The sequence below is a fragment of the Hoplias malabaricus genome, chromosome Y (genome assembly GCF_029633855.1).
Source record: "Hoplias malabaricus isolate fHopMal1 chromosome Y, fHopMal1.hap1, whole genome shotgun sequence".
NCBI classification, from domain to species: Eukaryota; Metazoa; Chordata; class Actinopteri; order Characiformes; family Erythrinidae; genus Hoplias; species Hoplias malabaricus.
This window is the reverse complement of record NC_089820.1, coordinates 29,013,102-29,029,253: the sequence shown is the minus strand read 5'-3', so window position 1 is coordinate 29,029,253 and position 16,152 is coordinate 29,013,102. Positions and strand designations below refer to the sequence as shown.

At 45.5% G+C, this 16,152-nt stretch overlaps 1 protein-coding gene across 1 annotated transcript in view; it reads left to right on the top strand.

Annotated features, from left to right (window-relative positions):
- The window catches only part of LOC136678746 (transmembrane protein 132C-like), a 282,915-nt gene that overhangs the window by 38,901 nt on the left and 227,862 nt on the right, over nucleotides 1–16,152 (top strand). The window lies entirely within an intron of this gene.

The following is a 16,152-nucleotide window of genomic DNA, read 5'->3' as shown; positions in this document are numbered from 1 at the left end:
TCTCAGAAATTAGTGGTTTCTTTCGAACATTGGCTCCATGAGCATGGCGCCAGTTGTTAGCCGCCGCGAGCGCAGTGAGTGATTGTGGAGGATAAAAAAACCCAACAAAACAAAAAATAAAAACCCAGAGAAACCCAGAGCTGTTATTTACCTCGGGCTGCGATGGACCAGCTCCCATCAGATTAACCTCAGATTAGCATCTGAGTCAGATTGGATTTACAGATTAGAGGAATAGAGGCGGTCTAATCCGCGAGGAATAGCCCAGATAGCACTAACACCCAGCTGGAAAGCTGCTTATGTTGTAATGGCTGATGTAAACATTACATTACGGCGGATTCATCTATTAGCCGCCGCATAATGCTACGAACACTGGACAAAACAAACAAACAAAAAAAAACACAAATAAAAAAACGCTGTTCCCTTTATTCTTTAAGAGTTGCTTTTGTGCAGAGTTTCCTTTCCACCTCATTACGGCAATGACTGGGTTTTACAGCACCTGGGCCTTTGCTATTGTTCTGTCATTGGCTAATTGATTAGCCAACCACCTCCATTCTGTCGTTAGCACGCTAATTAGCCACCGGATGGCATCTGCTGTGTTACAGGGTAATTACCGGGATGGGTATGGGAGAGTATGGGGAGGGTATGGTGGAGGGGGAGTGGGGGTAGAGTTGGCAGCTTCTTGTGTTATTTTAAAGCCTCTTTAGGTGAGCGTGTTCACTTAGCTCTGATTTATTTCTGTTTATGCCGAGGAACGACTCGCCACTGAGAAAAAGTTAAGAGCCCCTCAGTTTCATAAAAGTGGTTAAATAGCACGTAAATGATGATTTGATCGAGTTGGACCCCGATGACTAATGCGGTTAATGAATTAGATCTGGCTCTCCAGGCCCTGTGAGACTCTCTCTCTCTCTCTCTCTCTCTCTGTGTGTGTGTGTGTGTGTCTGAGAAGCTTCTGACTAAGTGCTCCAGTCTCCTTTAGGAAAAACACTCGACAGACTACAGAGAGCTCTGATAATCACTGTGTGTGTGTGTGAGTGGCTTATATTTCACATGCAAAGGCTGTTTAGCCGCTTCGTTTGTTGAACACACGCTAAAAGCACAAGATTATGATTAGCATTAGCTTTGATGCTAGAATGATTAGAACAGGCTTCTCAGGCTCCGCCCACAAATATTAGACCAGCTTTTATAGAACAAAAGTTATTTAAATAACAACATCACAATTAGAAACTGAAGAATACGGCTCTATCTACATATCTACATTTAGACTCAGTTTATATCACGATATCTACGTTTAGTGATGGGAATTTCGGCTCTTTTTGGGGAGCCGGCTCTTTTGGCTCGGCTCTTCATGAAGAGCCGGCTCTTTCGGCTCCTAAATGGCTCTTTGTTTTACCACTTATTTCGACTGGTACAGAACAATATTACCTACATTTTACATGACTATATGGACACAATATTATTGTTCAATATTAAAAATATTGCAATGGCCAATTGTTTTTATGGCTGTCTTGTAATAACTCACTGATTGCACTCACACATTCAATTGTATAAAAAACTGGATTTTTATTTAAACACCTTAATAAAAAATCACTTGTAAACTCTGAAATACAGCCAATGGAACCCAAAAGGTAGGTTTTACAAAATAGCTTATTAAATTAAATAATCATCCATTTCTGGGAAATAAAATAAACAAATACTCTGCAAAGTGCAAAACAGCAGCATTCAACGGTAGTGATTAAAACAACCACAACTGTCAACATTTAACTGATTTAACATTTTCTTCGCCTACTTTTTGGATGGCAGATTAGCATTCAGGAAAACCAAGTGTCTCAGCTCGGAGGGGTTTATCCGGTTTCTTCTCTCTGTTATTATCTGCCCAGTTTTTAAAAAGATTCTTTCAGAGGGTACTGATATCGCTACAATAAGATAAAACCGTACTTCCAGCATTGCATCCTCTGAGGGAACTCTTCTTGCAGTGTCCTCTGTGGCTTGCTTGTTGTTCTCTGATTGGTTGAATGACAAGCCTTAGAAAAAAATGTCTCGGTCTTAGACGGGAACCGGCTCTCGTCGTTCATGTGAATCTGAATGTGTTCAGAACAAAATTACATTAAAATGATGAATGTAAATCAAAATGATTATCGCATGGAGGTCTGGGTTTGGAATCATACTCAAAATAAAAGTGGAAAATCAATTTACAGCCTGAAAAACTTCAGTGGAAATTTCTCAAGACAAGATCCGATGAGGCTCAGTAGTGTGTGTGTGTGTGTGTGTGTGTGTTTGTGTGTGTGGCCTCCACGTGGCCTCTGAGGATCTCATCCCGGTACCTATTGGCAGTCAGGGTACCTCTGGCTACCACATGGTCCTCCAAAGAAATGCCTCCTCACACCATCACTGACCCACTGCCAAAATGGTCGTGCTGGAGGATGTTGCAGGCACCAGAACGTCCTTCACGGCGTCTCCAGACCGTCACACGTGCTCAGTGTGAACCTGCTCTCATCCATGAGGAGCAGAGGGAACCAATGGTGTATCTGCACGGTGTTGGGCTGTAAGCATGAGCCCCACTTTTGGACATCGACCCCTCGTACCACCCTCATGGAGTCTGTTTCTGACCGTTTGTGCAGAAACATGGCTATTAGTGGCCTGCTGGAGGTAATTTTGCAGGGCTCTGGCACTGCTCCTCCACTTCCTCTTTGCACAAAGGAGGAGGTAGCGGTCCTGCTGCTGGGTAGTTGCCCTCCTACGTCCCCCTCCACGTCTCCTGGTGTACTGGCCTGTCCCCTGGTTCCTCCTCCGTGCTCTGGACCCTGTGCTGATAGACACAGCAAACCTTGCCACTGATGTACCGTCCTGGATGAGCTGCACTACCTGAGCCACTTCTGTGGGTTGTAGACACTGCCTCATGCTTCCTCTAGGGCTGAGAGCACTGAGAAAATGTGAAAGTGACCAAAACATCAGCCAGAAAAGATGAGAACAAAGAAATAGTTTGTGGTCACCACCTGCAGAACCACTCCTTTATAGCGGCTGTTTTGCTAATTGCCTCTCATTTCTACCTGTTGTCTGTTCTATTTGCACAACCGCAGGTGAAACTGATTCACAATCAGTGCTGCTTCCAACCGGACTGGCTGATTTCACAGAAGTGTGATTGACTTGGAGTTACATTGTGTTGTTAAAGTGTTTCTTTTATTTTTTTTGAGCAGTGTATCAAAATACCTACATTTAGACTGAGATAATGTCACAGTTCTTACATTTAGACTCAATATAAGAAAATAAGTGTCCTTTGGTTTTGTGAGGTGTGTGTTTTTGGGTTTAACAAGAGTAATGCACCCATAGCAACGCACTGTAGCAAAAACTGCGGGCTACAACGCTAACACAGTTAGTTAGCAGCATTAAAAAATACCCTAATTTATGCTAGTGCATCAAACTGGGTAGTTTACTGAATAGCAACATTAACTATTCTCGACCCAGAGAAAAGGAAAATCAAAAATGAGATCTCCTTGATATCTCAGCAATTTCTTCTAGACAACAGTGAGATACAATGGGGAGATGAAGGAAACTTTAGCATAATCTCCTGTTGCTCAAATATGTCTCCTGAGATAAATACCTGAGTTATCTCTCATGTGTCTCTTCCAGAGTTTTAGAGGAGATCTCACTAAAGTCACAAACTGTGCTCAGACTGGCCAGAAGAACTAAGTCCTACTCTTTCCTTTGTCTCATAATGTCTCCATTACAGTCATTACAGAGCAACCTATGAGCAAAACAAATTCCTCTGGTGTTTAGCTAGGATCTAATGAAGGCATTTAATCAAGGTGCTTTTGAGGACTGCATAGATTTTTAATTTGAAATATTTTGTTATCTGAGCTCTTAAATCCCGGTCCTGACTGTAGCTGCTGTCCTTTTAATCTCTGTACTAATAAAACACAGGACTGACTTTTAACGGCACTGACCACTCCGTCTTAATGATTAAAAAGCTGCTCTCTCTCTCTCTCTCTCTCTCTCTCTCTCTCTCTCTCTTACACACTTTCCCTCTATTTATTGCTCACTATCTCTCTTTATACCTCTCTGGCTCTTTGTGGAAAATCATTATCGTGACACCTGACAAAACGTTTGTTTCATTTAACTCCAGCCGGCCATCAGCGTAACCTTTTAAACGGGAAATATTCCTCTCCTCGCCAACGTTTCAGCCCATTCACACTCGCTCTAATTGGCCCTGAAACACCCCGCCGCCGGCCATTATGTCATTATGGATTTCTCTTTCTCTATATATTATACACTCTCTCTCTCTCTCTCGGTCGCGTAATGTTTTTCTTTTCTGTCTCTTTACTCTCTCTACTCTCTCTCGCTCTCTCTGTGTCTCGCTCTTACTCTCTGTCCATCTCCCTTGTTCTGTCTCTGTCTCTCTCTTTTATGTTTTGTCTGACCTCCAGAAACTTCTCCTTCCCACTGCCTCTGTCTCACTGCTGGCACTCGACCAGGACCACACACACACACACACACACACACACACACACATACACACACACACACACACACACACTCACACACACACACACACACACACACACACATACATACACACACACACACACACGTAAACACACACACACACACATACATACACACACACACACACATACACACACACTCACACACATACACACACACATATGCTTGTTTTTGTACAAAGCTTAGACATAGGATCATTTATAAATGTGTGTTTCTCAGTGATGAAAGTGTTGTTTATCTGATGGGGTTTTAGTTTGAGAGCAGGTCCTCTTCTCCTCCTCCGAGTTGTGGACCCGTTATTCCAGTTCCTTTTTCTAATTCTAAGGCCTCGTCCATACAGATCCATTTCAAAAGGTTCTGGTCTGCGTTTTGGCCTCCAGTCCACACAGAAGCAGCGTTGTAAATCACTGAAAACTCCAAAGTGGGGATTTTTTAAAATGCTGTTGCCATTTTTTTTCTTGTGGAAGAAAGAAAACTGAGGTCTTTAGAAACTCACACAGCTCCTCGCTCTCCCTACAGTGAATTACATCAGTCACAAACTACACTGTACACACACAGCTCCTCACTCCCTCTACAGTGAACTACATCAGTCATAAACTACACTGTACACACACAGCTCCTCGCTCCCTCTACAGTGAACTACATCAGTCATAAACTACACTGTACTCACACAGCTCCTCACTCCCTCTACAGTGAGCTACATCAGTCATAAACTACACTGTACACACACAGCTCCTCGCTCCCTCTACAGTGAACTACATCAGTCATAAACTACACTGTACACACACAGCTCCTCGCTCCCTCTACAGTGAACTACATCAGTCATAAACTACACTGTACTCACACAGCTCCTCACTCCCTCTACAGTGAGCTACATCAGTCATAAACTACACTGTACACACACAGCTCCTCGCTCCCTCTACAGTGAACTACATCAGTCATAAACTACACTGTACTCACACAGCTCCTCGCTCCCTCTACAGTGAACTACATCAGTCATAAACTACACTGTACTCACACAGCTCCTCACTCCCTCTACAGTGAACTACATCAGTCATAAACTACACTGTACACACACAGCTCCTCGCTCCCTCTACAGTGAACTACATCAGTCATAAACTACACTGTACTCATACAGCTCCTCACTCCCTCTACAGTGAACTACATCAGTCATAAACTACACTGTACACACACAGCTCCTCGCTCCCTCTACAGTGAGCTACATCAGTCATAAACTACACTGTACACACACAGCTCCTCACTCCCTCTACAGTGAACTACATCAGTCACAAACTACACTGTACACACACAGCTCCTCACTCCCTCTACAGTGAACTACATCAGTCACAAACTACACTGTGCACACACAGCTCCTCACTCCCACTACAGTGAACTACATGAGTCACAAACTACACTGTACACACACAGCTCCTCTCTCCCTCTATAGTGAACTACATCAGTCATAAACTACACTGTACACACACACAGCTCCTCACTTACTCTACAGTGAACTACATCAGTCATAAACTACACTGTACACACACAGCTCCCTCTACAGTGAACTACATCAGTCACAGACTACACTGTACACACACAGCTCCTCGCTCCCTCTACAGTGAACTACATCAGTCATGAACTACACTGTACACACACAGCTCCTCACTCCCTCTACAGTGAACTACATCAGTGACAAACTACACTGTACACACACAGCTCCTCACTCCCTCTACAGTGAACTACATCAGTCACAAACTACACTGTACACACACAGCTCCTCACTCCCTCTACAGTGAACTACATGAGTCACAAACTATACTGTACACACACAGCTCCTCTCTCCCTCTATAGTGAACTACATCAGTCATAAACTACACTGTACACACACACAGCTCCTCACTTACTCTACAGTGAACTACATCAGTCATAAACTACACTGTACACACACAGCTCCCTCTACAGTGAACTACATCAGTCACAGACTACACTGTACACACACAGCTCCTCGCTCCCTCTACAGTGAACTACATCAGTCATGAACTACACTGTACACACAAAGCTCCTCGCTCTCTCTACAGTGAACTACATCAGTCATAAACTACACTGTACACACACAGCTCCTCACTCCCTCTACAGTGAACTACATCAGTCATAAACTACACTGTACACACACAGCTCCTCGCTCCCTCTACAGTGAACTACATCAGTCACAAACTACACTGTACACACACTGCTCCTCTCTCCCGCTACAGTGAACTACATCAGTCATAAACTACACTGTACACACACAGCTCCTCACTCCCTCTACAGTGAACTACATCGGTCACAAACTACACTGTACACACACAGCTCCTCTCTCCCTCTACAGTGAACTACATCAGTCATAAACTACACTGTACACACACAGCTCCTCACTCCCTCTACAGTGAACTACATCAGTCATAAACTACACTGTACACACACAGCTCCTCGCTCCCTCTACAGTGAACTACATCAGTCACAAACTACACTGTACACACACTGCTCCTCGCTCCATCTACAGTGAACTACATCAGTCATAAACTACACTGTACACACACAGCTCCTCTCTCCCTCTACAGTGAACTACATCAGTCATAAACTACACTGTACTCACATAGCTCCTCGCTCCCTCTACAGTGAACTACATGAGTCACAAACTACACTGTACACACACAGCTCCTCTCTCCCTCTATAGTGAACTACATCAGTTATAAACTTCACTGTACACACACACAGCTCCTCACTCACTCTACAGTGAACTACATCAGTCATAGACTACACTGTACACACACAGCTCCCTCTACAGTGAACTACATCAGTCACAGACTACACTGTACACACACAGCTCCTCGCTCCCTCTACAGTGAACTACATCAGTCATAGACTACACTGTACACACACAGCTCCCTCTACAGTGAACTACATCAGTCACAGACTACACTGTACACACACAGCTACTCGCTCCCTCTACAGTGAACTACATCAGTCACAAACTACACTGTACACACACAGCTCCTCGTTCCCTCTACAGTGAACTACATCAGTCATAAACTACACTGTACACACACAGTTCCTCGCTCCCTCTACAGTGAACTACATCAGTCATAAACTACACTGTACACACACAGCTCCTCGCTCCCTCTACAGTGAACTACATCAGTCATAAACTACACTGTACACACACAGTTCCTCGCTCCCTCTACAGTGAACTACATCAGTCATAAACTACACTGTACTCACACAGCTCCTCGCTCCCTCTACAGTGAACTACATCAGTCACAAACTACACTGTACACACACAGCCCCTCACTCCCTCTACAGGGAACTACATCAGTCACAAACTACACTGTACACACACAGCTCCTCGCTCCCTCTACAGTGAACTACATCAGTCACAAACTACACTGTACACACACAGCCCCTCACTCCCTCTACAGTGAACTATATCAGTCACAAACTACACTGTACACACACAGTTCCTCACTCCCTCTACAGTGAACTACATCAGTCACAAACTACACTGTACACACACAGTTCCTTACTCCCTCTACAGTGAACTACATCAGTCACAAACTACACTGTACACACACAGCTCCTCACTGCCTCTACAGTGAACTACATCAGTCACAAACTACACTGTACACACACAGCTCCTCACTGCCTCTACAGGGAACTACATCAGTCACAAACTACACTGTACACACACTGCTCCTCGCTCCCTCTACAGTGAACTACATCAGTCATAAACTACACTGTACACACACAGCTCCTCTCTCCCTCTACAGTGAACTACATCAGTCATAGACTACACTGTACTCACATAGCTCCTCGCTCCCTCTACAGTGAACTACATGAGTCACAAACTACACTGTACACACACAGCTCCTCTCTCCCTCTATAGTGAACTAGATCAGTTATAAACTTCACTGTACACACACACAGCTCCTCACTCACTCTACAGTGAACTACATCAGTCATAGACTACACTGTACACACACAGCTCCCTCTACAGTGAACTACATCAGTCACAGACTACACTGTACACACACAGCTACTCGCTCCCTCTACAGTGAACTACATCAGTCACAAACTACACTGTACACACACAGCTCCTCGTTCCCTCTACAGTGAACTACATCAGTCATAAACTACACTGTACACACACAGCTCCTCACTCCCTCTACAGTGAAATACATCAGTCATAAACTACACTGTACACACACAGCTCCTCACTCCCTCTACAGTGAACTACATCAGTCATAAACTACACTGTACACACACAGCTCCTCGCTCCCTCTACAGTGAACTACATCAGTCATAAACTACACTGTACACACACAGTTCCTCGCTCCCTCTACAGTGAACTACATCAGTCATAAACTACACTGTACTCACACAGCTCCTCGCTCCCTCTACAGTGAACTACATCAGTCACAAACTACACTGTACACACACAGCCCCTCACTCCCTCTACAGGGAGCTACATCAGTCACAAACTACACTGTACACACACAGCTCCTCGCTCCCTCTACAGTGAACTACATCAGTCACAAACTACACTGTACACACACAGCCCCTCACTCCCTCTACAGTGAACTACATCAGTCACAAACTACACTGTACACACACAGTTCCTCACTCCCTCTACAATGAACTACATCAGTCACAAACTACACTGTACACACACAGTTCCTCACTCCCTCTACAGTGAACTACATCAGTCACAAACTACACTGTACACACACAGCTCCTCACTGCCTCTACAGTGAACTACATCAGTCACAAACTACACTGTACACACACAGCTCCTCACTGCCTCTACAGGGAACTACATCAGTCACAAACTACACTGTACACACACAGCTCCTCACTGCCTCTACAGGGAACTACATCAGTCACAAACTACACTGTACACACACTGCTCCTCGCTCCCTCTACAGTGAACTACATCAGTCATAAACTACACTGTACACACACAGCTCCTCTCTCCCTCTACAGTGAACTACATCAGTCATAAACTACACTGTACTCACATAGCTCCTCGCTCCCTCTACAGTGAACTACATGAGTCACAAACTACACTGTACACACACAGCTCCTCTCTCCCTCTATAGTGAACTATATCAGTTATAAACTTCACTGTACACATACACAGCTCCTCACTCACTCTACAGTGAACTACATCAGTCATAGACTACACTGTACACACACAGCTCCCTCTACAGTGAACTACATCAGTCACAGACTACACTGTACACACACAGCTCCTCGCTCCCTCTACAGTGAACTACATCAGTCACAAACTACACTGTACACACACAGCTCCTCGTTCCCTCTACAGTGAACTACATCAGTCATAAACTACACTGTACACACACAGCTCCTCACTCCCTCTACAGTGAAATACATCAGTCATAAACTACACTGTACACACACAGCTCCTCACTCCCTCTACAGTGAACTACATCAGTCATAAACTACACTGTACACACACAGCTCCTTGCTCCCTCTACAGTGAACTACATCTGTCACAAACTGCACTGTACACACACAACCCCTCACTCCCTCTACAGTGAACTACATCAGTCACAAACTACACTGTACACACACAGCTCCTCTCTCCCGCTACAGTGAACTACATCAGTCATAAACTACACTGTACACACACAGCTCCTCACTCCCTCTACAGTGAACTACATCGGTCACAAACTACACTGTACACACACAGCTCCTCTCTCCCTCTACAGTGAACTACATCAGTCATAAACTACACTGTACACACACAGCTCCTCTCTCCCTCTACAGTCAACTACATCAGTCACAAACTACACTGTACACACACAGCTCCTTGCTCCCTCTACAGTGAACTACATCAGTCACAAACTACACTGTACACACACAGCCCCTCACTCCCTCTACAGTGAACTACATCAGTCACAAACTACACTGTACACACACAGCTCCTCTCTCCCGCTACAGTGAACTACATCAGTCATAAACTACACTGTACACACACAGCTCCTCACTCCCTCTACAGTGAACTACATCAGCCATAAACTACACTGTACACACACAGCTCTTCTCTCCCTCTACAGTGAACTACATCAGTCATAAACTACACTGTACACACACAGTTCCTCGCTCCCTCTACAGTGAACTACATCAGTCATAAACTACACTGTACTCACACAGCTCCTCGCTCCCTCTACAGTGAACTACATCAGTCATAAACTAGACTGTACACACACAGCTCCTCTCTCCCTCTACAGTGAACTACATCAGTCATAAACTAGACTGTACACACACAGCTCCTCACTCCCTCTACAGTGAACTACATCAGTCACAAACTACACTGTACACACACAGCTCCTCGCTCCCTCTACAGTGAACTACATCAGTCACAAACTACACTGTACACACACAGCTCCTCGCTCCCTCTACAGTGAACTACATCAGTCATAAACTACACTGTACTCACACAGCTCCTCGCTCCCTCTACAGTGAACTACATGAGTCACAAACTACACTGTACACACACAGCTCCTCTCTCCCTCTATAGTGAACTACATCGGTCATAAACTACACTGTACACACACACAGCTCCTCACTCACTCTACAGTGAACTACATCAGTCATAAACTACACTGTACACACACAGCTTCTTGCTCCCTCTACAGTGAACTACATCAGTCACAAAATACACTGTACACACACAACCCCTCACTCCCTCTACAGTGAACTATATCAGTCACAAACTACACTGTACACACACAGCTCCTCACTCCCTCTACAGTGAACTACATCAGTCACAAACTACACTGTACACACACAGCTCCTCGCTCCCTCTACAGTGAACTACATCAGTCATGAACTACACTGTACTCACACAGCTCCTCGCTCCCTCTACAGTGAACTACATGAGTCACAAACTACACTGTACACACACAGCTCCTCTCTCCCTCTATAGTGAACTACATCGGTCATAAACTACACTGTACACACACAGCTCCTCACTCACTCTACAGTGAACTACATCAGTCATAAACTACACTGTACACACACAGCTCCTCACTCCCTCTACAGTGAACTACATCAGTCATAAACTACACTGTACACACACAGCTCCTCGCTCCCTCTACAGTGAACTACATCAGTCATAAACTACACTGTACACACACAGCTCCTCTCTCCCGCTACAGTGAACTACATCGGTCATTAACTATACTGTACACACACAGCTCCTCGCTCCCTCTACAGTGAACTACATCAGTCATAAACTACACTGTACACACAGAGCTCCTCTCTCCCTCTACAGTGAACTACATCAGTCATAAACTACACTGTACACACAGAGCTCCTCTCTCCCTCTACAGTGAACTACATCAGTCATAAACTACACTGTACACACACAGCTCCTCACTCCCTCTACAGTGAACTACATCAGTCACAAACTACACTGTACACACACAGCTCCTCGCTCCCTCTACAGTGAACTACATCAGTCATAAACTACACTGTACACACACAGATAGCACTAGAGTTCAGATTCACACAGATGAATAAATATAAATGGTGTGTGTTAGAAATATATACTGCACTGTTAACATCTAGATTCAGTCAATTCATGACGTGTGTAGTGCACTACAGAGGGAGGATGGAGTGATTTGGGATTAAACCTCTGTGTTTCTCTCATGTGTCGTGGTGTTTTTGTGCCCTTCTTAAAGAGGTACTTCTTAAAGAGGCGTAAGAATGCAGCTGTGTTCCCATTCGTCTGGACAAGGAGATGTTTTTAAAAGATGGAGAGAGGACAATCTCTGTTTTTAAAAATCAATGGATCCATGTGGAGGCAGCAAAAAGAAGGCTGTTACCTGGATCTGTGTCCGACCGGAGGACCCGAGTGTTCTGTTACAGCTACAAACACGTCATTTAATACACTTTAGTCAAAACTACAGGCAGAGGTTGTACTTTTTACTCTTCTGTAAAAACATTGCACTGCACAATAACTTCATGCTTGAGCAGCAATAGACTTAAAGAGCCAATCAGCCCATCCCTACATCATTAAACCCCCTCCCACAGAGCGGTTCTGTGGCCCTGAGTATGGTCCGCTGAGAAAAACAGGCTTGGCTCGGTCTGTAAGTGTTCTGTTTCTCAGACTGTATCCAGGATGTGTGTGCGGTTCTCACTCTGTCTGCTTTGAACTAAAAAATAAAAGTAATTTTCAAGTAATTAGCATATTTGCTGTCTAGAACATAGAACAAAACACACACACACACACACACACACACCATGAGCCATGACCAGGGTCTAACTGAGGGGACTAAACCCTGCTGTGTGGATTAGACTGGAGGACGTCCAAAAACAGAAGGTGGGGTGAAGGGCTTTCGTCTCTCTCTCTCTCTCTCTCTCTCTCTCTCTCTCTCTCTCTCTCTCTCTCTCTCTCTCATTCTGTGGTGTGTGAGTGTGTTTGAGCTCCACTACTTTCTTCTCAAAGACTAAAGCAGAGACAGAAGAAAGGAGGAATCTGGCATTTATCCGAAGCACCTTTTATTTAGTCCGGCATCAATAGAGTGTGCGTTGTGGTCTGGTTTAGTGTGTTACTGTGCTGAGAGACTGGGGCTCCTCAAGTGGGGGCCCACTTCCTCTCTCTCTCTCTCTCTCTCTCTCTCTCTCTCTCTCTCGCCTCCCCTCTCTTAGACGAATCACAGAGGATTCTTTTACTTCTGAATCTCAGCCAAACAGGCGGATTTACAACAAACGACCTGGATATCTCTCTCTCTCTCTCTCTCTCTCTCTCTCTCTCTCTCTCTCTCTCTCTTCCTTCACATGATTCACAGATTGCACACAATAAGCTTGTACTGAGGTGATTTCACAGTTGACTGTGGCAGGAGCTGCGGGAGCTCATGGGGGAGTGGCCAGCATGCTCAGCGGCTTTTATACTTTTGGTACTTGAAGGATTTTGGGGTTAATTTGGGGGTTTAGGGGTTAGTCACCCTCTAGAGTTTCGGGTGGAGGGTACATAAGGGTCTTTGCCAATCCTCCCATGAACCAAGCTCAAATCTCTGTGTGTCCACATGCGCCTTACGCATCAGTGCTCTTCAATATCAGAGATTAAACACAGCAACGGCTCAGTCTCATATTTCTGCAGTGTTTTCATCATAAATACAGCACAAATGTTTTGCAGATTTGAGTGGACTGTCTACAGACCTGGATCTTCCTCTCTCTCTCTCTCTCTCTCTCTCTCTCTCTCTCTCTCTCTCTCTCTCTCTCTCTCTCTCTCTCTCTGCCTGTCTCTCTTTATGAATGCCAAAGTGGTCCGGCTGTCCTGGGCTTTAGAGGGATTTTGGCAGGAAGCCCGTACACGGCCATGTCTCACCACCACATTACACTGCCTCTGCCCTCCCACAATCATTCCACTGTGTCTGAGAGAGGGAGAGAAGAACAGAGAGAAGAGTAGAGAGAGAGAGAGAGAGAGAGAGAGAGAGAGAAAGAGAGAGAGTGAAGGCCCTACCTCAGTGTGCTGTGTTTTCTAAAGACGCCCTCACTCCACCAATTCCCCACTGAGCGGTTCAGACAGTTTAACATTGTTTAACCTTTCTGTGTGAAATTCAAAAAGCCTTCTCTATTCTCTCTCTCTCTCTCTCTCTCTCTCTCTCTCTCTCTCTCTCTCTCTCTCTCTCTCTCTCAGACACACACACACAGTCATCAGAGCCACCCAGTCTGCTGATCTGGGCTCAGCTTTTGCTGTCTGTGTAGTACCGAGCGCCGCAGTGTGGATGAGGGTCAGCTCGGTTCTAGAGCAGAGTTCTTCGGAGACGTCTCCTGTAAAAAAGCCTTTGAATAATTTTTTTAAAAAAAATCCTAAGTGACTATGAAAGGCTTGAGTTTCTGAGGCGGGTTAGGAGAGGGCGGCAGGAGACATGCGCCTACACACTTTCCTTGAAGAAACAGCAGGAGTATAAACATGGCAGGGATGTCAACAGCAGTCAAACACACACACACACACACACACACACACACAGAACCGCTGATGCTACAAAGGACAAAGAGTAGACAAGGACTAGACACACTGCCAACGACATCAGAAACAGGTCAGAGAGTGTGTGAGGTACAGAGACGGCGCTCGGGTCAGGGACAGGCCTAAAGAAGGGATGGAGCATGGATCATGAGCTTAGACTGTGATTAGATCAGAGACAGAGATGGAGCTTTCGTCAAGGACAGGGATGGCACCCAGATAAGAGCGAGAGAGAGAAGGAGAATAAGAAGGAAGTGAGACAAGTGCTGGACCCAGCCGACAGAGCCCAAGACATGGACTTTACATTGGTCAGGCCAGGGATTTGAGTTAGGGACAGGGATGAACTCTGGGTCATGGACAAGTCATGCCCAGGTCAAGGATAGGGATAGATCCCAAGTTAGATCCTGGACATAGTCAGGTGTGGAATCCAGACTGGGATCAGGAACCTAGTCCAGAGAGTCGAGAGGCAGAGTAAACTCCAGCAGCAGGGGTCAAGATTTGGAGTCATGAGACACAGTCGACTCTAGCTGTAGGAGTTGAGAGTCAGGGTCGTGACTCAGAGTTGACTCCAGCTGTAGGAGTCGAGAATCAGGGTCCTGACTCAGAGTTGACTCTAGCTGTAAGAGTCGAGAATCAGGGTCCTGACTCAAAGTTGACTCCAGCTGTAGGAGTCGAGAATCAGGGTCCTGACTCAGAGTTGACTCCAGCTGTAGGAGTCGAGAATCAGGGTCCTGACTCAGAGTTGACTCTAGCTGTAGGAGTCGAGAATCAGGGTCCTGACTCAAAGTTGACTCCAGCTGTAGGAGTCGAGAATCACGGTCCTGACTCAGAGTTGACTCCAGCTGTAGGAGTCGAGAATCAGGGTCCTGACTCAAAGTTGACTCCAGCTGTAGGAGTCGAAAATCAGGGTCCTGACTGAGAGTTGACTCTAGCTGCAGGAGTTTAGAATCAGAATCCAGACTCAGAGTCGACTCCAGCTGTAAGAGTCGAGAATCAGGGTCCTGACTCAGAGTTGACTCCAGCTGTAGGAGTCGAGAATCAGGGTCCTGACTCAGAGTTGACTCTAGCTGTAGGAGTCGAGAATCAGGGTCCTGACTGAAAGTTGACTCCAGCTGTAGGAGTCGAGAATCAGGGTCCTGACTCAGAATTGACTCTAGCTGCAGGAGTTGAGAATCAGAATCCAGACTCAGCGTCGACTCCAGCTGTAAGAGTCGAGAATCAGTGTCCAGACTCAGAGTTGACTCCAGCTGTAGGAGTCGAGAATCAGGGTCCTGACTCAAAGTTGACTCCAGCTGTAGGAGTCGAGAATCAGGGTCCTGACTCAGAGTTGACTCTAGCTGCAGGAGTCGAGAATCAGGGTCCTGACTCAGAGTTGACTCCAGCTGTAGGAGTCGATAGTCATAGTCCAGACTCCTCGTGAGTCGTGTGTCACTCAATGAAAGTCATGAAGGGTACCCACAGTAAAACAAACAAAACTGGATCCAGTCCGTAGCGTTAAGAGTGTGTGACTTTAACGGAGAATGGGTGTGGGTCATTAACTCCATCTCAGGTGAAAGAGGGAAAAGAGCTTCTGGAAAGAGCGCTGACACCTGACTGAACCTGGAAAACTCTCAGTGCTGGAC